The 26,068-nt window shown below is 39.4% G+C and overlaps 1 protein-coding gene across 9 annotated transcripts in view; it reads right to left on the bottom strand.

Annotated features, from left to right (window-relative positions):
• LOC124171505 overlaps positions 1-16,822 on the bottom strand; it is a 247,691-nt gene extending 230,869 nt beyond the window's left edge. For 7 of the 9 annotated variants that reach the window (XR_006867775.1, XR_006867776.1, XR_006867769.1 and 4 more), the window contains exon 1: positions 16,332-16,822. The gene's annotated coding sequence lies outside the window, so the exon portion shown is untranslated. The remainder of the gene's footprint in view (positions 1-16,331) is intronic. The other 2 variants (XM_046550684.1, XM_046550683.1) reach the window with 2 other exon arrangements.
• Between the last annotated feature and the right edge of the window lie 9,246 nt (positions 16,823-26,068).

A 26,068-nucleotide genomic window follows, 5' to 3' on the forward strand; every position in this document is an offset into this window, starting at 1 on the left:
CCCGCGTCGCGCCTATTACTCTATTGTGTCTCTATTGTACTATGCCTATTGTTTATTTTCGTAATATTTTGCTGACAGCCATCACATCTCTATTTTGAAAGTTTTTTCTTCGGTTGACTCGAGTAAAATACTAATGTTCTATCTATTTTGTCCAACGTTAAAAAAATACTTATTATTATCTAATGTAGAACACTGATTTCTACTAATGTTGTCCTTGACAGTGAAAATGAATTATCATCAACTCTTATAGATTAAACATAATGTACTGTTGGCCAACGAAAACGTCTGGAAATCAATTAGCCATCATTTCGTTGACCATCGAGGTCAAACAGTGGAAAATAGTCATTGTGAGCAATGTCATGCGCTGAAACAAGATAGCCGAAATCGCCAATCAGAAAAGCGAAACAAATTCACACCATTCGAACATTCCTAGCTCCGATATTGCAATTGTTTTGTGGAGGCACCGTCCAATGGCCATGGTAAAAGATTGAGGGGGTGTAAAGTTGTTGGTCGGATACGCTTGTCTAGGAGTTGTGTGCCAACAGTCGTTTTCTTCCGTTCCCCATGCTTAAAACGTCCGTGGTTTTCAACATCCCAGGGATAAAACGTGCTGTAATAGTAAGGGCTTAAAGGTGCGCGCGCTGTCAGTATGTACTCGATATGAGCGGCGTGCCGCGGCGTCCGACCAGTGTTCTTTCGGAATACATACAACGCGCTGGCGTCCAATGCTCTTTCCGGAGTGAATTGATCGCTAACTTTGAAAAATTTAATTTCAAGAATTAATAATTGCAAAACTAAGAATAAATATCTGGTATGCATCGCAACAGAGGGAAAGCAGGAAAGTTATACTTTCTTTGATTTAGCATGTTTCACTGAACTCCAGTATTATCAGGATTGAGACAAATTGAGTTTTTGTAATGCCAGGTGCCAGTTGACATGAAGAATAAAAAAATGCGCATACGGGTCCTTTGTCAGTGCAGTGAAGTGTTTATATGAGGTAGAAAACATCTAAATACAATTTTCACAATCGATTAATTGAGTTTAAAAACTCATTTCGATTACGAGAAAAATAAGAGCGTTTTAATTACTTTTCTTTTAATCTTTTATTATTTTTTTATTATTTATTTCTCCGACGAGCATACTCTATTCATTTGTGAAATCAATGGCATTAAAACTGAGGGGTTTTATGGCTGGAAATACGTAAAAAAGACTCACAGGAAATTGATTAGCGTTGGCAGTGTTTTATGTTTTTGACAGTGTTTCCGGTTGTCACATAAAGGCGTTCCAAGTAGCTATCTGTCGCTATAATCACTTTCATATTCTGAGAGATTCACCATCTACTTTTCAGCAGACTAGGCTTCGAGGCATGGACCTTGAGTTTTCCAAGTCCCTCCCACCCCTAGAGCGGGTGTGTTCGCCCACAGTCAGTGGGACCTTTTTCCCCTCTTTTGAAAGCTTTCGTGCTTTCCATTGCTCCACATTCACCCCTCCCCCTTCGGTGCAACACCCCAACCCCTGGCATTACCTCTCCGCAACCAAGTCAATGGCAACCCGATTGTTTTCGGTCACGTGTCACGGGAAGGCATTTCGTATTCGGAGGCGGTATGAGTGGCAGGCGTTTTTGAAGACCCACATCGCGTCGAGGCCAGACGTTTCTATAGCCACGATTTTCTCGCTATGAGAAATTAATAATTTCAGTAGATTCCGGTTAATTGGGAAATATCGGGACTTGTGCACTTTGCCCCACTTAAGTGGCTGCCCCAATCAGGCGAACTCTCTTGTACATGGGCATAAAAAACTTTGAAATGGTAGAAAGAAGGCTAAAGAATGTTTATAATGCAACATTAGTTTATTAAACTATTAACTTGATTAATAAATCAGCGAGTTTAGTTAATTTATTATCATTTTTAAGATTTATAACATTTTTGTAAAAAATATTTTTCACAGCCTCGGGCGACGCTGACGACGCACAGGGAAATTAACATTGGCGAAAAATCTATGGGCCTGGGAACTCACCTCGTGGTAACGTTCGTGATCGTTATGAGCGACTTTTACAGCATTGATTCTGAATAGGTGAACTATTACATTTTCGCCAACTTTTCAGCGCCTGTAGGTCGAATAGAAGCAAGAGAGGGAATGACTCTCCTATGTAAACCCGTCAGGAGCGACCGGGGTCTCAAGGGCAGGAGGGCTCGAGGTCTTTTACACCTGACCTTGCACACGGTCGTGACGGAAGCACACGAATGTATCCCTCCCCCTTCAGGAAGGAATCTCGGTTTTCCGCTAGATGTTCCGGTAAACCCAACGACTCGACCGAAGGAAGGAAAGGTCTGAGGACGGTGTAAATAAAGAGAGCGGCTCTGGCAGTTTGGGGGGGGGGGGGTTGGAGAGGGAGTGCTTAGTAGTAAAGCGTGTTTGGCGCAAGGAAAATGCGGGAGTGTTTTTTTACTGCTCGCGGGACCGGAGGTGCGATTGTGGCGTCACGGCGGCGCTAACGGGTTGGGACGGAAGCAGATGACATGACGGCGGCACTGATGCTCCGCCGATCGGAAAATGTCATGAATTCCGAATGGGCCGATCACGGGTGGAATGGTTTGATTGAAGGCGGAGAAGCTTTTTCCGCGCGCAGAGCAGAGGGATTGGGCATTATTTAAAGTTCACTCCAGACGAGCACGAGCGAGGAAATTGGAAGACCCAAGTCGCTTCCTTTTCTGAGGCCTCCACACAACATTTAGTGTGGCGCGCCAACGCACTTTGCGCCACCTGAACTTTTTCACCCCCAAGAGACCTGGAGAAGGAAGAGCTGGGCACTTCGGGTCACTGAATGCTCGCGACGGCGAGATTCGAAAGAAACCCTTTTAGCATTCGATATGCTAGAAAAAGTTTAGTTATCAAAGACGAAATTCATTGAATTCGGAAAGAAAAATGATGGCGTACGTAATGAGGATACTTCAATCCTTATATTTTTAGGTTATATTTTATTCCAATTATCTGAACCGACTTATGAAACTCACATGCTTTCATTTAATCCGTGGCATTTATTAAAAATATATTAAATACTCTTCCAGAGACTAGCCGGAGTAGAGTAATAAATTTTTCATGAGTCTAATCGTGTAAATGACATTATATAAGCATTTATTAAAATGGTATTTAGATATGGCAGTTGCCAACATTGTCCGTATTTCATGCATAACCTAAGGTACGGTGGGTGGAAATTTTAGCTTTGATTGCACTAAAAATTGTACGATATTTGCACTAACTCCTGTGCTACTAGTTAAAAACGATGAGTTTCGTTGTAACAATAGCATCTTTAATTGCACAACGCGTCGTGAGGCCATAAATTAAATGGTAATATTACAGAATATGTAATGCAATCAATAATTATCATGTGCTTAGACGAGTACCTAATGTCCTAAGAGTCCTGGCAAATAGTGGGCATTTAAACGCAATTGCCAGAAAATGTTCCTGCTGATGCCTTTTTTATAAAGGCCGTCAGTCGCTGAGAGAGAATCATAAGGACATATTTTGAAAATTTCATCATCATAGCATATAATTCGTTCCCCCACCAACCTCCTTAAAATAGCACAAAGACATACTTGATCTTGTCCAAACGGTCGCTATCAGAATTCTCCGATAAATGGATTTCCCTCGCTGCCAACCACGGGCTCCGCGAAATAAATAACTTATCCTTTTCAAGGTGTCGAACTGACGGGCATCCCACAGATCTTATATCCCACGCCTACATTATCTTTAAATTGATTTAACTACAACGATTCTCGCAAATGAATGACAAATAGGTCTTGCTCAATATTTCGTCTCCTTTCTCAAAAATCATAATTGAATTTCGGAAGCAAACTAAAGAATGAGAAAAATGAAGAAATATATTTAAATTTTGTGCTGTTCTCAAAGAAACGTGCTCAACAACGGACTCCGAATAGTAAGCCCCAATATTTCCCATCGAAAGCTCTAAAAACGGAGGTAAAGTAGACCGGGAGAAAATTACAAGAAAAGCTAAGCGTGGTAGAGTAAATTGTATCCGTATGCATAGAGGAAGGAAAAACTCTATTTCGTGAAGTCAATCACAAGAAAATAATGGCATGAAATATAATTAACACGTATATTATAGAAACATATATATCATATTTTCTGAATGCAGCCATGAAGGTGAACGAAACGATTCCAATGATAACGACGTCATTCTGAATCACTCACGAAATTCCTTTGATGGGAACGAGAAGCTTCTTCTAGCATCCAAATTCCAGGATTCTTGAACATGTCCAGAAGGAAGCCATTGACTTCACAAGTGGGCGTAATGAGATCATATTGGCCATTCAAAAATGAGAGGAAGAAAGTCTAATCAAGTTACAGGAATCGTCTTTTACAAGAATCCTTTCATTAATAGTTAAATAAGTAAATTTTAGATTTTTAGTATGGATGAACGTTCATTTAAGACCTCTTACGGCTTAATTCATACTAAAAATTTGAATCGCCACGAATTAGAAATTAAACTCATCTAGATTAAAATTATGAGTGGTTTTCCAATGAAAATAGAGCCCTAAAATCTTACTGCTAACTAATGATTCGACTCTAGGAAAGGAAGTAGGTATTCTTAATTTTTTACCGTAGAGAAGCACAAAATTTTTGACTTAAAATTCCTTAAAATTAGCAACAGATACCCATTCGGCCAATTAAATTTCAACAGCATTATAAAATGTTAACTTGAAATAGGTACTTGAAAGCTGCGAGGTATATAAAATTATTCCCTTCACTTGCACGGTAAATACCAATACTCAGATACAACATGTTAATGCAAAGATTGAGAAATAGCATTTCCAATTTCACTCATAGCTATATACATCCTGAAATGAAGATGGAGCGTCAGGTCATTAAAATTAAGGCGGAAATGTTACCGTTGTATAAGGTATAATCGTTGCTGAGGGCAGCGGGAAATCTTAAAACCTGACGCTGAAAACAATTTCGGCTATTTTGCCGTTTAGTCCCAACTTTTCCCAAGAGATGCTGTTGAAAACATAGCGACCAGCATCGGCCGGGAATCGTAAGGACTGTCTCACCCCTGACGCAGTGAAACACACAAGAAGTTAGTACCACCCGCGAAATTTTAATCAAAGAATCTGTAAACCTCATTGCTACGTCTAAAAATTAAAGTTTCCTCTCAGGTCAGACGCGGTTTTATAGATTAGCGTTCTCTACTGTCCCGAAGTAAAGCGAACAGTTTGAAATCATGGGTTAAAATATTCGCAGCCACTTTTAGCCTCTTCAAAGGTAGTAATAACATGACGATTTCCTTGGAGAACATCTGTTTGAGAATTCAGAAGGGCGATTAAGCAGCTACTAGGAAAAATACACAACGCAGCGAACTTCGATTACGTATTTCAATCAAAGTTTTTAAAACTGTACCTAGATACAGTTTACTCAACTGTGATCCACTAGCAGCTAGGTATAGTTGCCCGAAGTCCACTTTCCCGATAACACGCTCGCGCTGATACCTGCAGAAATATGGAGCGAATGCAGCAAATGGCACAAGCGCAGTAGAAATACGATTATGAATGTGATTAAGGAAAGCAAGGTGTTGAGAAAGGCGGATTTCAAATTGAACCTCTTGAGTGATACTGTAGTGTAATTCAGCGCTGAGCAAAAAATCGACCCAGATTATTAAACATGGCAATTCTAAAGACTTGTATACAACCTCATCACCCTGCAATCCGTCGTGATTACACCTTAACGATGCGTTCGGAAGCAGCTTATTCACAAATGAGGACTATTATAGCATCCGGTTCAGTTCGTGCGGTGTTTCGTTCAAGATGCGGTAGTAGACCTAAACATACCATATATGATACTGATTTAATGAAAAAATAACTTAATACGTACTTTAAACCATAATATTATGCTAAAATTGAATTACGTAAAAACACAAGCAAAAATTAACGTAAGGCAACTTGAAGGAAAATAAGTTCTCCGGCAGTGTTCTGAAGACCAAAAAATTTACGGCTTTATTTTCATTACTATTCGTGCAGTGCACGAGACATTTCGCAGCAAGCTAATAGATTAGAGATGGGTCAAAAAGAACCGAACTGCAAAAACGAACTGTTCACTGAAATGAACCGGTTCGAAAATGAACCGTTCTCTAAAACACCCTGTTCACTGTTCATGTCGGCACTGCACAATTGCGGCGTACTCGGTACAGTAGGTATGATCATCAAGAGGCATTTTTAAACTGCAGCTTACTCGAGCAAGTGCGTTGTGGGTACAACAGATGGCGGTTACGAGGGAGGCCATCCAAGGCCGCCGAAGTGCGTCGTAGACGACCGAGTCCCTCCCCTTCTTTCTCTACTATTCCCCTCCGTCGACGAAAACTAACAGGATAGCCACTGAACGGTTCGTTCTAACTAATATTTGAACTGATATTTAAAATATTAGTTCTTTCGAACCGTTCGAAATAACTAATATTTTAACTGATATTTAAAATATCAGTTTTTTCGAACCGTTCTAAATATAATATCAAATATTAGTTTCCTCGGGGCGTTCAGTTGGGATATCGCGTTCATCTTGATTTCGTATTTTGAACATTTGTGGATGCATCTCCAAAAATATTGTTTAAAACGCGATTCATGAACTAAGGAAACGATTGAACTCATGATTGTGGAACATTTTTTTCGGTCCCTTTACCAAGATGATCTTTGGACTTGGTTTTTGGCGCCTACGATGATATTTTAATTTTTTAAGTGCGCTGTATTGTGCAATGTGGATGCATCTCCAAAAATGTTGTTTAAAACGTGATTCATGAACTTAAGAAACAATTAAAGCCTTTGGACTTAGTTTTTTCAGGTGCATCATCTAACTAGGAGTTTAATCGTTTCTTAAGTTCATGAATCGCGTTTTAAACAATATTTTTGGAGATGCATCCACATTTCACATCACATCGCACTTAAAAAATTTCATCGTAGGCGCCAAAAACTAAGTCTATAACTAAAAAAGAGTATATGATGACAATATAAAATGTGTACATTGTATCCACTATTTATGTTTTTCTTAGGTTGGTCGTACAGATATTTACTTTTAACTGGTTTAATCTATATTTTACCCTGCGTCGCTTAATTAAGAGTTCTCAACTGATGGTAGTGGGAAACACATATTTGGCTCCAAATTACATCAAATTACTTGTTTGTATCTGCAAACTTTGGCAAGCTTGTAATAACCTATTAACTTCACAGTGGCATTATAATGACATGTATTTCCAAAGTCGCACATTTATCTAACCGCAGTTTGACTGCGAAACTTACCGACTTTCATTTTCCAGAGAACTGATTGTCCGCAAATCTTTAATGGTTTTTCATGGGACCAAGTAACTGAGTAACGTCGACGAGAAATTCGGATGTTAGGTGAGTCACTCAAGGGCTGATAGTTTTTCTTATCAAGCTGCAAACCGGAAACATGAAGAGTACTAGTTCCCCTTTGTAAACATTCCTTATTATTACCCTTGATGGGTTGTGGTTTATGTGCCCGGACCTTTTTTGGCCAATCAAAATGATGCCGATTCTCTGAAATCAATCTTGCATATCCAATCGGCATATCCAATGAAAAGTTTCATGAAAAAGGGTGACATTTTGATTCTAGATGGAGAATTTCAGGATGTTGTGTCATATTTAGAAGATAATTTAGAGTTCAGTGTGCTGATGCCGACGAGGCAAGCGAGCTCAGTTAACGACTTAAGAATTGAATCAATTTTGATTCGTGGCTAAATTAAGACGGGTAGTTAATGGCAGAGAGGAGAATGGTAATATCAAGGAAAAATATTATTGGAATACAATAAACTATAATTTTAATTTATAATTAACTTACAGCGAATGGCATATGGTGCATGAGGCAGCATATTGACATATCGCTGTGATTGTCGTAATGGGAATAGAAGAATACGGTGTTGCGCTCATATAGCAGCAACAATTTATTATTTATCCAATGGACAGTACCAAGATAAAATCACAAGACCGGCCGTGATTTTAACTAGAATTGTTTTAACGGATAAATGAATATTCAGCGGAAGACGAATAACCTTTCAAGACCGATTTTCATTGACATCCTGGAGTCGTAATAAAATTGTATAGTGAAAATTCACCGAAAATGTATCTGTTTTGCTAGATACTGATCACCAGATTTTTTTTATTTGCATGCCAACTGGAAAAAAAGTTGAAACTCATTATTTTTTTCATTTCAGCAAACAGCTATCAATAACTTATGATTAAATCCCAATGGTTTAGCATAAGTGAGGTAATTTGAATTGATTTATATCTGATAAGAAGGACATTGAAAAAGTTCAATAAATTCTCATGGTTCGTTTATTACTGTAAAATCAAACCAATTCTAACGTTTGAGAGGAGTGACGGAGGGGGTTGGAGGCCGGGAAATTCTTTTAAGCATACTCGGGCGTTTTCAAGGGCAGAGTAGCCATTTTCGGCACTAGTATCCATACATTTCTGTCCCTGTGTCGGTAGAATACTATAATAGATATAAAGGGGTGTTGTGGAGGGCCAGAGCGTAGAGCCAAATGGCCAAAATCGCATATTTTAATCGCATTTTTCGCGATGTTTCACCGGCTAAACATTATTTCTTCAACACGCCAGCCGAAAGGTATTAAATAACACCTCTAGAAAACGTTTTTTTCTTTTTGGCCCTCTCAAACGTATATTATAAAAACATGCTTTAGAAAGTATCAAATCGACGCCATATCTTCTTGTCTCGCTCAAAGTTCTTGAAAACAATTCGAAATCTGCTTCATTAAATAAGGTTTCCAATGCGGTAAACCGCATTAAGAAATATGCCTTCTTGACCGAGATATAAAAAAAAGTGAATTTTGTATTTTTTATCTAGCCGGCCCTGGTAGGCATCTAGCGGGCTGGAAATGTGGGGAGGTTTGTTGTATTTGACCCCAAATCGCATGACTTAAGTATGGGAAAATCCTGGAGGGGGGACTTATCACCCTCATTATCCGGCTATGCCCTTCGACACGGGCACACCTTATGGGGTTGCGAGCATGATTCGCTCAGACTGAAAACACAGGGAGTCAAATCGAACCCTAAACTGTATGACCAATATGTTTTTACCAAATAGGTTCCTGTTACCGTTGGACGGTGGAGCAACGGGTCGTGGGATTTCAGCCCATCCACCATGCGACTGTATCCCGGGCGAAGCCAAAGAAACACAGGCTTGAATCTCTTAAGATATTCCTAAGTCAACACTCGTGAGATTGGCTCGACGAAACTCTCCATTCCGTTGTAAAATTTGCTATTTAGACCTTAAGTAGTGACGTATTTCGTGCCTCCCTTTATAATCTGTCCCGTGCTATTCGTCGTCCCTTGCCTTCCTTCCCGTCCACCTGCCCTTCCACGCACTTTATCATTACTATTAACTTATCGATCCATTCCACCTTCATCATTATTCGGCTGCTCCGCATTTTGAGAATTCCACTCTCGACGTCACTGCTGCTTTCAACGCCTTAGCTCGCTCTTACAAAAAAATCATGCCCCATATGTAGTATCTGATGGGTTGTATACCTTCTTATGTGCATGTGTGTACCTTACTTCTATGTCTGTATTCCTATGATGAATATTTTTATGATTAATATGCCCTAGAAAACTTAAAAATGCCTTCAGATTACTTCAGCAGACTCGCATTCAAGTATAACCGATTTGCTTAATTTACATGCACTCAACAAACGTGTTTGGTCAATATGGCTACTGCTGTCTTCAAGTTAAAACACCAAAACACCTTCCAGGAACCTGGACCGTTTTCAGCCGCGTGTCAATAGGTTTAGACTTGAAGGGAAGTGTAGACTTAACTGGCAATTAAGGGAACATATATGGCGTAGAGGAAATGACGGTATAGATAAACTAAGGGGAGGAAATCTAAATACATCGAGAGGGATGGAAATAATACCGATCTGCTTGCGGAGCAGGGATGGAAATATTTAAGATATTTTGACATCCACCACATTTGATGGCCAACGTGCTCCACGGTCACAGCAACCAAAAAAAAAAACGAATTGACATCCTTCCATAGTGCTATTCATTCCGGCAAAAAAGAACGCTTCAGGTTAATCAGTATCTTAAATATCAATTGCCAACACTTCCATTGCCATATTTAGTGCGGTATTAAAACAGATAAGTGCGACAATTACATATATAAATGACATATTTGATACATGATTGAGCTACAATAGAAGCCCAAGAGAATTTTTACATTGCAGTGAAATGCATTGAAGTGTACCCATTTTTAGTACATTCTTTAGGATTCTGTAATTCAGCCAAAGCTGAAGTTTAGGCATAGGTAAGAACTATGAGGGAAATTTCTCGCTAGAAGTATTCTGCCTCAGCTGCTACGATGTAAAGGATTACTGGCTCAAATTACAGATCCGAATACTGCTTTTATGAAAATTATGTCCGTTATAAATTAATAAAAAATAAAAAAATCCGGTAAAAGGGAAGAACGACAGAAGAAGGCCTCGAGAAAGAAACATAGAGCATGCGACGAATGATTCATAGCATAAATATTTTATGGATAAGTACTGAAAGTCAAGCTGATGGAAGAAATGCCTGAAGAGCTAGGTCAAACCAATCGTTGAATTGCTGAGTGACGATAATGATGATGAAACATTAATTAAATGGATTAGAGTAGACGCATCAATATAAGAAATGAGAGGAGAGACACAATCACACACTGGAATAAGAGATAGCTTTCACGATTCCGATTTTCTTCATGGGTGGCCGTCGAACACAAGATCTTTCACATTCGCCGAGATATATTCTGACGAGTAATTGTGACGCACGGATTGAATAATTCAATGTGCTCCCTTGCTTACTCCACGACCCTAGTCGGTGAAATTTATTCTCGTCGGCGTCGACGAAGAAATGTGGAGAGGCATGAAATAATTAAAATTCTTCGAGATCGCAATTCATTTCGGGAGGACTTGTTTTATTTTCCGTCCAACCCCTCCCACCCCCACGACCTCCTCCCCGCCTCCTCCCCCCGTGTGCATTGAATCGATAAATGTATTATTCCCTCCATTTTCCTATCGCCCCAACACCCCCTCCCCACACCCCCCTCCCGCCCCTGAATCTCTCACGGAAAATATTGGCCCTCCCACCCCCACCTCCCAACATTGGCACCGATTCGTGTCGCCCAGCAAAGATTGTGCTGATTGTGCTAACAAAGACTTGGCTGATTAACGTGTCATTGATTCTGAGAGAATCGATCGGCTGAGATCATAGCTGCCTAGACAGGAAGGTCACCGCTTGTTTAAGCCTCTATATCGGGGAAAGCGCCACAACCTTGCTGGAGAAAAGCTTTGACCTCACAATTCTGGAGGAAATAAAAATACAAAAGCAGTCGTATGCTCTATATTTATCACCATTTTTAGGAAGATTTATCGAAGTAACGCCCGCCTTTTGAAGAAGATAAACGAATTGCTGAATATCTTTGCAATAGCCTACCCCACGCGAGTAAACCAATAAACTCCTAATGCATAAGTATAGAAATTACTGAATCACGTAGTTTTAACCTCCATGAAAACAATGGAGGGTAAAATGATGAGGAAAGGAACTCACTTCACAGTGGCCTTTCTGGAAATAGTTGTAGGGTAGTAACCACATTCCTAATGACGAAGTGAGTACCACTTTTCATGAAAATATTATCGAATACTCTGGATTATTGAACTAATAATAACCAGTACAAATCGCTCCTTCGGAAAAAAACATTATGGACGAGCATACCGTATATATACTGATAAGCACCGCATCTGCATATTTCAAAGACATGAGGTGATACACAGATCTCTAATCGTGCAGAATCCACAAATCTTTAGAGGTCAAGGCTAATATTGACCGACGTCGAATCCAAATCTTTCACGATGGTTATTCCAGTTCGTGTTCTCCACAGCGATGATTCAGTCCTACTACAGCTAAAACACTTTGAATTCGTTCCGCGTTGAATAAGAATGAAAAAATAGCGGCCCGTTCGGCGGCCGGAATAAACCCTGAGGGCAAATGATAGAAAAATAAACAGGAGGGAATCAGTGAGATTCGGGGACCGTTCCTGGAATATAAAACATCCCCAGTGTTGGAATCACAGTCACCAGTTCCGCGCGGAAAATTGCTCGTATCGGAATGGGACCGACTTTGAGTCGAGATGATTTGATCGATAAGGGACGAACGCATAACTCTGTCGCGTAAACATTAGTGAAGTACACATAAGCTGCCACGGAAAAAAATCGCCCACGGTTCGATTCCAGCGGAATATATCACTCGGAGGATGATTTTGAGCCATTAAGAAAGGTATTTGTTATCAATGCATTAGTTAGAACTTTCATGTGTCAAAAATAAACTGCGATTAAGCGTTGGAAACAATGGACTATTTTTCATTACTTATCTCACTCTGCAGATATTTCATTGCGAGGGAGGAGTCTACCTGTCACCAAGGTGCTGACGTTTACCTGGAAATAAATTGAAAAGGAGAGAATTACATAAGGCGATAGCAAAGTTTGGACACAATGGTGGGCAATGGAATTTTCATGGAATGGAAACTCAAATTTTCAATGGAGATATGTTGAAAGAGGTGATATGTTTCTGTTTCAAAGACTCAGTCGGGTTCGATTGTCAAGACTAAAAAGTATATATCACTAATAAAGAGTTAGCCTCACATAAATAACCACAATTATTTATCCTGCAGATTTAAAACACACCACAAGCTAACCGGTTATAGTATGGTTAAAATGTGTAATTCCTCTGCTAAAAGTGATCAAATTGTGAAACAACCAATGCTTATCGTTATTTTATTTGCCAGTTTTAACAAATTGAGGTAACATGACTATAAAAATCACAAAATACACTACTTCACCAAATACGTACATGATAACGATTAAAGTAAAATTGAAATTAAGTCAAAATAAAATACTCACTAGACTTGCATGCTATTTAATTTGATCTGCATTTAAAGGCGCCTGAAATAATTTTATTGTATAACTGATAACTTAGGGCTTTACTTTTTGAAACCTCTCCATACTGGAAATAAATCAATAAAACTGTGTTAGGTTCACTATTAATTAATTATGGGCACGACCCGGGTCCCGTAACTTGGTTACATCGTCAGGTGACTGACCTTCTTGCCTTTAACAGGCGATAGCATGTATTTACCATATTTTTTTACCTCAAGTGAATCTGATTTACAGAGACTACGACGAAAAATATGACCTCGGAAACTCAATATTTTAAATAATTGCACTCAAACAATCATTTTGCACCACATTTGCTAAAACTTTAGTTGGATGAGTAGTATAAACAACTAGATATTATTAATCAACAAGATATTATTAATCAATCCTAGATCAAAGATATAAATCACCCACTTTATCGATGAAAGCTTTAATGCATCGTACCCTCAGAATTACAGGATTACAAAAAATGAAGATTTATTGCAAACACACGATTACGAGACACACACTATAAATAAGCTGGGCCACTATGATGGCCGCATCATTAAACAGGCTTTTTTACTTGGCTCCCCTTTCATGCACCTACGCCCTCTCCAAAAACCTCAATCCATTTAAAGGTGTGTTTGGTTCGTGGGAACTATTGAGAGCGAAATCCCTTCGCAACCACAAAACAATTCCACATGAAAAAATCTTTCTTCTTCTCCATGAATGTTTTTCCTTCCGCTATCATAACTTTTCCCTTTCGAAAGGAAGAGGGTAGTTTTGTCTGAGCCCAATGTAACCCACGCGAACAAAGAGACGAAGGACTCTCGCACCTCTGACCCTTTCTCACACCGCAATCCGACCGATGAGAGAAGAGACAGTGGACCGGAGGGAAAAGAAATAAAGAGAGAAGCATTCAAAACATCATCCCTCTGCACACACGACCACTCCAACCCCCGAAGCATATCCTGCTTTTAAAGGTTCGAGCGAAATGTTTCCCCCGACCAAACTAAACCGCAGAGAGATTCCGAAATCCACTTCTGCAGGTCATTCCTCTGAGCTCAACTTAGACATTTCTCCATGCAGATCATGGGTTGGCAATTCCTCCATGCGTAAGGACATGCGTATCTTCAAACTGAAATGACTGCGCGAGTTGCTATCACCAATAATCCCCCGACAAATGTTTACTGATGTAACAATTTTGTGCTACCTGTCATAGGGGCCTATTACGTAACTTTGACTCGGAGCTAGAGCTATCTGTAACTCCGCCCGGATTTGTTTTGATTTGTAGCTCCAACTCTATTACGTACCGGCAGGAGTTACGGAAGTCTCGGAAAGAATGCGGAGCTACAGTGGCTCTGGAAAATTCGGAAAGCAAATCTCCAGAAATGAGTCAACCAATAGGAGCTAGGTATCTGATAATAAATGTTTCTGAGCCGACGAATTTAACGTGAATTTCGGAATGGAGTCCCAAACTTGTATTTCGTAAGTTAACGTGAAATAATTAATATAAACTACATTGTTGGAATGTTTATACTATAAAGCTTATTCATATACAGTTATATGTCATCCATTGTATACAGTCATTCATTTATCGTCGAATGCAAACCTATTCTCTGCCCATGTTGCTATTATGGCAGTGAATACAATTTTAGATACCGGCAAAGGTCAGAGAAAATGAGCAGGAAGCAGTGCGCGGTGCTCACTAATTTTATGAGTGACCACAGAAGCTTTGCCCCCGGCGTATTCCAACCTCAGAGTACTCTGAGATTCCAACCCCTATGAAAAAATTGTATAAACCTGTTTCAAAATTTTATACAATCTTATACATCGCCATGGCAATGTATAAAAATTTGAAACAGGTTTAAACAATTTTTTCATAAGGGAAGGGATAAACGGGGAGGCAACAATAAATAAAATGTGGGGTGACAAACCTTAATATTTTATCCACAATTAACAAAAATGTGCTACTGAGATTGACAGATGCCTACACAGTACGAAGATATTTGTACACACACCAACACATATATTTAATACCAATAATGAAAATAAAAATGCCTTATGGCAACTCCAGCCCGATTACCTTCGCTTCTCAACTGTCATTTGCCATGTCTGCCGTCGGAAGGTCGGAATCTGAAGGATTTGGCAATGGATGGACCAATAAACATATATTGGGGAAGTATGATGAGGGTGTTTGTGGAGTATATAAGAAGAAGGAGGCATCTGGCATTAGAAAGGAGGCGAATAAGGGGTTCCCACAATCCGATCGAATTAGATGAAGACTATTTTCGAATGTTTTTCAGAGTGTCGAAAAACATTTTTCAATATCTCTACCGATCTCTGGGACCCACACTAAGGAAACGCAGTATATCTCAGATGCAGAATAAGAAGATTCAACATTACACACGCCCATAGTGATATAATGAAAATTCTTAAATGATATTTATGTTTTTCCACGCTTAGTCCAGAATCTCTGCGTTTCCTTAGTGTGGGTCCCAGAGACCGGCAGAGATATTGAAAAATGTTTCGAAGCGCCTCGCTATCTACCCGTGTCATCACCAGCAGCTCTTCTCCTTCCCGAGACATTGGTAAAATCTTAACTGTTGGTTATTCTGGACGCACAAATTCATTAATACCTCATGCCTTTTGCTTGAATTGATTTGGAAACTGGGTTTTTGAATGGAAATAAACTTTGGGTAAAAACTTAAAATACTTGTGTGTGATTATTCGCTTCCCGACACCAAGGGCAAGAACCCGCACGCATTACAATAACATTACGCATCCAGCCATCTTGAGAATGACTTACAGAAATAGGCATAGAAAAAAATAAAATTCTGTGTAGAAATAAGGCAAAAATGCAGGCTCACTTGACATTATTCAGTGAGATTGAGGAAATTTTTCCTCACATTCAAATTAATTCATTTCATTCTCTGATAAAACTGGTTAATCTAAAGGAAAGCATTCTTATTTAATGAAATGGAATTGGGCTGTGATTACTACTGACCGTGCATCAACCGAGAAATAGATTTAACATAAATTTTAAAGCCTTGCATGTCTGATTATATGTATTTATATTTTCCTAAATAATGCAAACTTCCAAGAGACATTCCATTTCTTGTAACTAATCGCGATTCCAAGTCGAGTTGCGCCACTAAAAGTTTTTGAGAAGCATTGCAACACTACGGAAGTTATAATAAACCAATTAAAATGCGAGCGAAGCGAAAGAATAAATTCAAGTTTCAGCGGGGCGCAGAAGTTGGTAAGAACACGATGCTAGTGATATTAGGTATAAACTATCCTTCATAGCAGCAAAATGACAAAAATACCCTGAATAATATTGAGGTCCTACCTTAATTAACTTGAAGCCTTAATCAGGGTCATTCCTTCCTCCGGTGGCTGGAGATGTCCGATGGAGATAATCCTCGGGCAGGGGCAGAAGGGGTCACACAAGGTTTCATCGTGAGGGACACTTCAAAGAGTAATCAGCGAACACGTTAACACGCTTAGGAACACGCAACCACGACATAAAGAATTACACTAAAGGCGTGGATGCAGATCAACTGAGAATAAGGGCGACACTAACACTACTATCATGAAGACGACACATACACGACGTTTACAGTGGATAGAATACACGCGACGCGTAGAAGACATCCTGGGCGTTAATTCTGGTTGCTCCTTCGATAAGGGTTTACATTAACTAATCATAAAAAAATAAGATTCACTTATTTCACCACCGACACGAGTTATCGAACGATAATAATAATAACAGGAACAAAGCACTCGGCGATCGTTCAGGCGATGGACTCGCCGTCCGGCATATGTCGACGGTCTGAATGACGCGTGTGAAGTGCACCACCCTCTCGATTCGATAAGGAAGGACACACCTGTTTTAAGGCGAGACGCAATGAATCACCAGTTGGGAGGGGGGTGTGTTTGAAATATGCTCAGAGGTAGAATGTCTCCGAGAGTCAAAGAGGTCCCTCCGGAAGCCCTGCGGAAGAAGTAAATGTAAAGGCCGTTTTACACGGTACACGGAATTGCGCAGTCTGACGTACGTGTGAAGGCGCAATCAAAATTGCGTCGTTTAACACAAAAATTTTAGCCTGAATTAACTATCTCAAACTATTTTCTTTAAGAATACTTTGTAACAATTTGTTTTGCCCATATAAATCAGCTAGCCAATTAAAACCTTGGGTGGAGTAAAAAATAACAGGAATAACATTAGGATACATTCTTGAAATTTTCATTTATTTTGATCTTTATATTAGAGAAGCTGTATTTATTAAATATATATTTTCTCAGTAAATGCCAAATATTATTGGAACCATTCAATAATTTAATTATTTTTTCTGCTTTCCTTTCTAAGTGTCCAGAGACTCGCAAATATACTCACAATATAGATAATAATTACTGTAGTAATACAACCAATTCTACACACATAAGGTAAGAAATAAAACAATATCAATTAAGGTCAATTCAACACCACTGACATTCTTTAAATATGACTGATATTTGACTCGATACCGAACTTAAATTTATAAGTCTTTCCGAGAACTCCTTTCAAGTGGCAGATGAGTTAGGGTTTGGAATATCAACACGGCGAACATTCATGCGTCAAAGAATCGGGAAGCAACGCGAAAATCCAGAAGAATAGTTCAGGAGATCAATTTCCTAACTTTTTCTGATCATTTTATTTCACAGATAGATTTGAAATAGACGGCGGAGGTTTCCGTGGAGTCCGTCCTCTTGAATGCCTCATTCCCTCCAAACAGTCAAGATTCGGAACACTTTAAAAACTGCGGCTGTCGTACAGAAAGCGTTACACGGTTGTTAAACGAATTGAGTTGCGAGCCGCTAGAGACTCGGAGAGTGCGCGCTAGGCTTAGATTGCATGAGATATTGAGAATGGAGATCTTTAATTGTAAGAGCGACACGGATATCATCATATTAGAATCCCACTACAGTTCCAGGTACGACCAAAGCGATAAAATAAGAGATATTTAGGCGAAGGGATAGGTGCGAAATTCGTTATCTCCCACGCGCGACAAAGGACTTTAATGAATGCAAGGCGTAATTTCGTCAGAACATTTCCTTTATAAATGGATACGGCGGGTGTCCTGACATCCCCCGCCACACGCCTATTGAGGCAGCTTGCGGGGTAGTATGTAGATGTAGATGACCAACATAAAATTTTTACTGATGAATCTGCTTACTACGTGTGCATAGCAGTCTTTATTTATTAAAGAATAGGCAAAAACCCGTCGTTTTTGAGTCTTGAAAATCCCAAATATCCTATATCCACAAAACCCTTCGGAAGACCCCCGATTTCCCCCCCCCCCCCCTCCACCTTTGGTCCAAACTTAGATCCGCCTTTGGTAACAGGTGTATCACGGCAGATTTTTTGCAGTAGTAGATCGTTTCATTACCTTGTTTGACTTACGTATACTTATTGAAAATAGAAACTAACAATAAGCGCACAGATACTTAAAATACACGTCCAAAACGAACTAAATAATAAACGCAATTAGTAAGAGAAGAAAGAACGCACGGGAAGTTCACTCGAAACGCGTCACAAGACGGTATTTTTTAAACTAGTAAAATGAAAATATGAATTTTCCAACGTACCTGAATCTGTACTTAAACTCTCATTGTGCAGTAAACCGATGCAGGAACCACTGTTCTTGTTCGCTCAAGCACTTACGTTTATGAAATCTAATTAACATAAAAGAGTTTTTTTCTTCTCAATTCTTTTCTGCGCACCACTTTTGTGAACACTTTTCATATTAACACTTAAATTGAGCATGAAACCTTCTCACTTGTCAAACCAGCTTTCACCGTTGGCATTCACTGAACTACTGAGGATTCAGTCGGATTTCGCAATCTACGTGACGGGAAAAAAAAGAATATTTTTTGCTCTGCGCGCGCAACCTACCCCCTCCCATAACGCTTCCTTCCTTTCCTCCAGCCCTGGGAGAACTACTTTGTGCTGATTCCCACGGTAATAGATACCCCCTATTAAAAAAACCAGAGGAGTGAGATGTGTCACCATACCCAGACATATTATCTGATATTTTTCTGGAAGAATTAATTACGGTATTTATTACTTGCGGGGATATCGGTTTTCGCGACGGAGCTGAGATTTTGGGAAGAGCGGACGAGGGCAAAAAAAGAGGAGACAGAAGGTATGGATGGGGCTAGTATCTAGCGGGGGTGTTGAAAACGACGCATAGTGGGCGGAAATCGAAAAAAGCTTGACAAAACCCTAAATTTTCACTTTTATTTTGGTAAACAAAAATAGTACAGTCCGATAGATCCGTCCAAGGATCAAGGAACTATGGCTATTTAAATATTTGGTTCACCCAATAAATCATTAGAAGCTGTTGAAGACGAGAAAAAAATATAAAAAATTTCAATTCTGAATTTCTGCTAAAATCGAGTATTTACTTTCGCTAGTGAGCCGTTAATATGGTTTTCCATAAATTTTAACGCATATTTTCTAAAAGAATAAATCTTTCCTAAGAATAATAAGGGATAGTTTATTTATTTTTATCAATTTTTAATCAATAATCAAACATTTTAAATTGCATTGTTTTTGGACTATTTTTGACATAAAGTGGAAAATAACTTGGGGGGCGACGAGACTCGATAGTAAAATTCATATGGAAAGAAAGACCTGAATCTTCACTAAATGATCCATCAAAAATGCAACTCTGATAAACATTGGTAATCGCAGAATTATCTTCACTGTAAATAGGAGGCATTTCCAACTCGTAATAACTTCCAATTTTTATTCTTATGAATATTATTCTGTATTCTATTGAGGCTATCCATAGCGCAACCTCGAGCAAGCGAGAAATCTCATCGTTATTTGGTTCAGTTAATTATATCTATCTTCCGCACATTTCCCAGTACAATCGCAGACAAAACCACACTCTGCAGAAACTATAGATGTTGTTATTCTAAACAACAACCATCGGTGTTTCGTGGACAAACTCTCCTCTTTCCTTTTCATCGAGAGAATGATCTTCAAGCCTCTTTTTTTTAATTTTCGCCGCTCCAATGTAATCCTCCCGAACGGCGAATGATCATTCGAAGCGGACCTGCTGCTATTTATTCCGCACTCGATCGGGAGGGGGGGGGCGTCGAGAGTCGCTTTCAACGGGGCACTCGCCCAATCGCCGAAACAAAAAAGAAACGAAATGGAATCGGCAAAGAATTGGCGCGCTGGAGAGGCGAAAATTCGAAAGGCAGATCCTGTTATATTTGTCGGGGCCCCGAAGGCCCTCTCAGGAAAAGGCCCAACAATCGGCGGTTGACGCCTCCGGGTGCGTCCAGCACGCTCACTGTAGGACCCCTATAACGCACGCAGCGAACACTCCAGGGGCCTTGAAGAGCAGCAGCACACAAGACACAGTCCGTGTGGAAGCCAACACAGCTGCCGCCGCCGCGGTAGTCCAGAACTCTCAGTACATCTCCATTGATTGCGAAAGGAGAGAGTCTAAATACAAGAAGGAAGAGAGCAGCTTTGTTCATACGGATGAGCCAATGGGTTTGCATTTTTTTTAAGAATTCAAAGAGCCATTTTATTTCCATAGCTCAAGCCTTCTTCCTGAATTTACATTGATAAAAATCGATTTAAATAGTGTATTTTATCCATTACATGAATTCATAAAAAATATTAACAAATGCAAATCTTAATGCACTAAACTTACTGAAAATAGGGCATGCACGGCAATTCTGGTAGCCACTACCTCACAACGAACGTTCACTCCTTGACATTCATAAAAGCCCGTAAGATTTTAATTCCGAAATGAAATATTTACAGAAAAGAGAGAGAGAGCTCAGTTTCTACAGAAGAGCGACTAACTTTGCATTACTCTCCTCGAATTTGCCGGCAGTAGAATTTAAAGAGCCCTCGAATGGTTCTTATTATCAGCTTTCTCTATTGTGTGGTATTTATTTAAATTAAATTTCAACGAAAAAATTATCAGTGATAGTAATTTATCAAATATTTAACAACTAATCACTTAAAGATATCAGCATGATTGATTCAAAGGCAGATAATAATGCAGGGTATTTCAAATATTAAGTATAACTATGGACTCCAATAATATGCTTCAGGTTACTTGCCTCTCCCTTCATTATTTTTTATTCGTATTGTACCCAAATTTCCTGAATTCTAAACACGAATAATTACTGCTTCGATTATTAATTGAAAAATTACTCATTTCTATGAAGTAAAAATAGCAACGAACGTTTTGGCAATATGTAAAAACAGCATGATTTGTCCCCAAATTGGGCGTGTTGTTTGAGTTTGTCAATGTATGTCAGTAATTATTATTTGGTAAGCATATAATTGAATAAAATTCCTTTTTGTTCTAAAATGCTGATTCGCCATATTAGATTCTGGAACCTGATTGTTAGAAGATACCGATGATGTGTTGATCCTGAGCGATGAGTGGAAGGCTGCCCGGAAGACGTTTTTATCGTTGGTTTGAGGAAGATTGCATTTGGGAATCGTTTGCTCTTCTCGTGATAGTCCCTCTCTTTCGCGACAAGCTTACCCCGAGTGATTATTTCGCTGTCCGTTGGCGTTTTGAGGGTGTTAGCATCTGAAGCTGGCCGCCACCGTGTCTCACAATCAGATCAGCGTGCAAAACTCACCCCGAACTGCGAAATTCATTGCGAAGAGGCTTACTCACTGACGGAATGGCTGAAAAGTGCTGACGCCGAGAAAGATCGCGGGTCGCATCTAAGTTCAAAATAATCATTTTACTAAAGAGAGTGGATTATTTGTGTAAAATGAGGCGCTCATAAAATATGGCAACCGCTAACATCTCAAAAGTGTACTCCATTGCTCTCTAAATCGACATCAACACCTACATACTTCTGCTCCGCAAGTAGCCTCATTAGTCATGAGGTGCGTAGTGTTTACAATAATAAGCGTGTAACTAAAAATTGAATATTCTTAACGTACAATGACGTTTTGGATTTATTGGATGGCAGCAACATTGTATTCTCCTTTGTTGACTTAATGAGTCCATAAATGAGCGTGGGAAAGAAAAATTCCTATTCCAACCCGTTCCTTAAGATATTTCCTTTCTTTTATATTTGATATCGGGATATCCTGGAACTGTAGTGGCCTCTGGTTTCACTCGTCTCTTTGATATTGCTTTAATAGTACAACCCTGGAGTAGTTCTGTATTTATAGTTGTCAGGGTTCCCACTCTACTTGAATAATGAAATTCACGGCTTTTTCCAGGTTTTCACGGTTATTTTTCAGATTTTTCACGGTTTTTTTCAGGTTTTCACGGTCCGTTAATAAGCCAACAATAAGAAAATCACTGGCCGTATATGAACAGAAAATTAACGTACGCGACAAACGCCGTGAACGTTAACGCCGCAATGAAAAGTGATATCTGTTATGACGTGATCTATCGTTTGCAAAATTCAGGGCCGACAAAAGGACCAGCCCAACCGCGCTCTTGCCTGGACGCCGAATACCCTTCGGACCTTCTTCCGTCCGGACACCCGAGGTCCTTTTTTAATTCCTCGCCGAGAGATAGTTTTTTGCGCACGTTGTTATTACTGCACAGTGGCCGAATTTCCCCCACCCCAATCTTTCTTATTTAACGGAAAATATTTTATTTAAATTGTTTATAGAATATAATAAATTGATTCTTTCTTATTTAACGGAAAATATTTTATGAAAATTGTTTATAGAACATAATAAATCGAAAAACAATTTCATACACCGTATTAGCTCAATTCTAAGACGAACACGATTCTAAGACTACCCTCCTTTTTTGGAGCTCCACTAGGGGAATTTTTTTTTCCTAATAACGAAACGATAATAAAATGAATGCGGAAAAACGATCAATTCTTTATTTTTTTGCTAGGTTGCCTATGTCCCAGGAAACGCAGGATTTTGGCGAGTAATTAAGATATTCATCAAAGGTTTCAAACAATATTTTAGATAATAACAGGAATAGTAGTACTTTATCAAGACACAAAGGTCATATTGTGGATTCGACCCATATCTCTTTCAAAATTCTGATGGAAAACGCCACCTCACTAAAAAAAAGTTTGCTCTCCACTCAGCATTTACACTGCTATTATGGATTTCAGTCTGATATAAAAATTCATATCCATCAAACACCATTTCCAGTACATGTATTCACGAAAGCAATGTGCATGATGTGCCTAAAACAACCGCATTCGCCGGCGCAGTGACTGGTTGTGAGATAGATGACGAAGGCCAAAAATAGTCTATTACTTGAATTGTTCCTGTCTAATGAATATATTTTAAATATAATTCAGGTAGTGTTGTGTTACTTTCCCACGGCACTGAGCTTCTCCCAATGGTAGTTCCATCCCTTGGGAAGATTACAACTATGTGCTTGTCGTTATTAGGCATAAATGACACATTGTATTTATTTCGTCTCATTTTCGTCAAACGATGGATGCGGGAAAATTATGCGTCGGAACCGCAATTATCAAACGATCAATGCGAGAAACGATACTTCGGGGAACGATATATGCGGGAAAAAATTACATTGTCTATAAGGAACTTTATTTGGGACCAGAAACGGCGAACGATCAATGCGGGAACGATAGATCGAGGTTCCACCGTATAACTTTTCTTTTGAAAGCGGCAGTGTAATGACTTCTTTCCTCTGCTATCGTAATACTCTGAAACCAAAACTGAATCGATTTCTCTAATCAGAGGCAATTCATGTTCCCTTCATACTTTTGCTCTGGAAAAAATGGAACGACTTTTGTAGCAGTTTATATCGCGACGGCATTGAGGCTTTAACGTTACAATCCTCGGCGGGCACGGGGGCACATTCCCCCCAGACACTTAACAAATATGCATTATTCTGAATACGGTCATATTATCATTGCGCTCGTTTTGTATCATGAGGTATCCTTGTGCCCCCCCCCCCCCCAGGAACAAAATCCTGGATACGGCTTTGCTTGTGCTCCCCCACTCCCCAGAAAGAAATCCTGGATCCGCCTCTGGTTAAAATTTAGGTAAATTGTAATCAATCACACAAACATTTTGTAAGTTGATCAAGCTCTAACTTGAATGGAGCCGAACCCAGGGTAAAGCAGGCGATCTCGCGGACACGGCAGAAGTGCACCCGGCGATTGATTGGCACGCACGCTTTACCTGCTGCCTAAAATGGCAATAGTTTTTCACTTAAACACAAAATTAAATAAGCTAAATTACAGTTTAGGTATTTTTGACGTTGATTTTTCGTTGTATAGCTATATATATTAGGTTACAAACTCTAGTATTCATAATTTTTCCTGACGAAAATTATGCAACCCGATTGACGTCGAGAATTTTGCATTCGATTGTAAGACGAACCCTCTTTTCTGCAGGAGTTAGGAGGAAAAAATACCTTGTCTTAGATAGGTGCAATTAGGTAAATTATAATTCACTTGGTTTGAAATATATAAAGACATAAAAAATACCTGCTGAAACATGTTATTTTCACTTTCACTTTACTTTATTACTCGTCAAATATTTCCACACAAACTTTCCGGTTGCGACGTAAAACTGGCAAGTCCCAGGTCGACGCATGCGAAAATCGTGTAATGCTCTGTTGCCATAAGCGGAAATCTTCTCTCGTTTTCAGGCCGCAACGCGCGAGAATTAGTTACGTCGCGCCGAAAGCTCGCTGTCGCCCGGTTCAAACTCAGGGAGCGTTATGTCCACTAGTGATGGGTCGATCATTGTTGACATTTGTAATTTTCAGTTGTGTTTTGTCTCTGTTGGTTGGTTACCAAGATTGTTTATTGATCTGTATTTGTTAACAATCCTTATGTGTGTGAAGTTAAAATACGGTACTACTAAAACTTTTAAAATATGAAGAGTTATTGCATTTAATTCATTTACAACTACCAGTGCTTTCCAATAAAATACCAACAGAGGTTATGGGCCCAGCACTGGTAAATTATAAGAAGTAAGTGAAGTCTTCATAATGTCGTCTGACGCATCCGGTATATCGTCTCACATTAAGCCGTTGTGTGGGCGTGAAGGATATCCAACTTGGAAATTTAAGCTGAAGGCGTATTTAATAGATCAAAACTTGTGGCATGCTGTTGATGGATACCCAAATGATGATCATACTGATGCTGCTTCAAAGTCCAGGAAGGATGAGCGTGCCCTAGCTAAGATTTGTTTGTGCGTGGACGATTCCGCTATCATACATGTAAGAAGATGCAAAACAGCTGCTGAAGCATGGAAAGTTCTTGCCGATGCATATGAAGATAAGGGTTTTGCCCGGAGACTTAACCTTCAAAAGACTTTGTACCGGTTATCCCTCGGAGATTATACGTCCATTGAAGAGTACCTAACTGCCGTAATGGATACCGCTCAGAAGCTTGCTGATATTGGGAAGGAGATTCCTGATGAGGATTTAGTTGCTATTTTGCTTGGAGGTCTTCCTTCACATTACGACCCCCTAGTAATGGCACTCGAGAATTCAGGAGTTGAAGTAACGGTGAACATGGTGAAAACTAAACTCTTAAATGAAATGTCCAAAAATGATGGTGCAACTGAGACTGCATTTGCATCCAATGCGTCTCGAACTATTCCGAAGAAAAAGAAGTTCCCGAAACGCGACAACTCTCAAGATGGTATCGTCTGCTATGGATGCAACCAACCCGGCCATAAAAAACCAGACTGTCCAAACAAGACCAAGAAAACGGCACAGACATCGAGTTCAACCCACAAGCAGCTACACAAGAAACAATACACTTTATTCTCGGATTTAGGTGTTGGTGGTTGTGCTCAAAGCAATAAAAATGATTGGTTTGTGGATTCCGGGGCAACTGCCCATATGACTCCTCATAAAGATATTCTGTTCAATGTTAAAAGTAACTCTGGTTTGGAGATTGTGTGTGCTGATAAACGTAAGTTGCAGAGTGACAGTATAGGTGATGTCATGATTCACAAAAGTAATAACAACAACAGTATTAGTAGTATTTCTGAAGTTGTTCATGTGCCTAATCTTGCTACAAATCTTATATCTGTGTCAAAATGTGTTTCAAAAGGTTTTGTTGTAGTATTTA

This window comes from Ischnura elegans, chromosome X, assembly GCF_921293095.1.
Source record: "Ischnura elegans chromosome X, ioIscEleg1.1, whole genome shotgun sequence".
Taxonomy (NCBI): domain Eukaryota; kingdom Metazoa; phylum Arthropoda; class Insecta; order Odonata; family Coenagrionidae; genus Ischnura; species Ischnura elegans.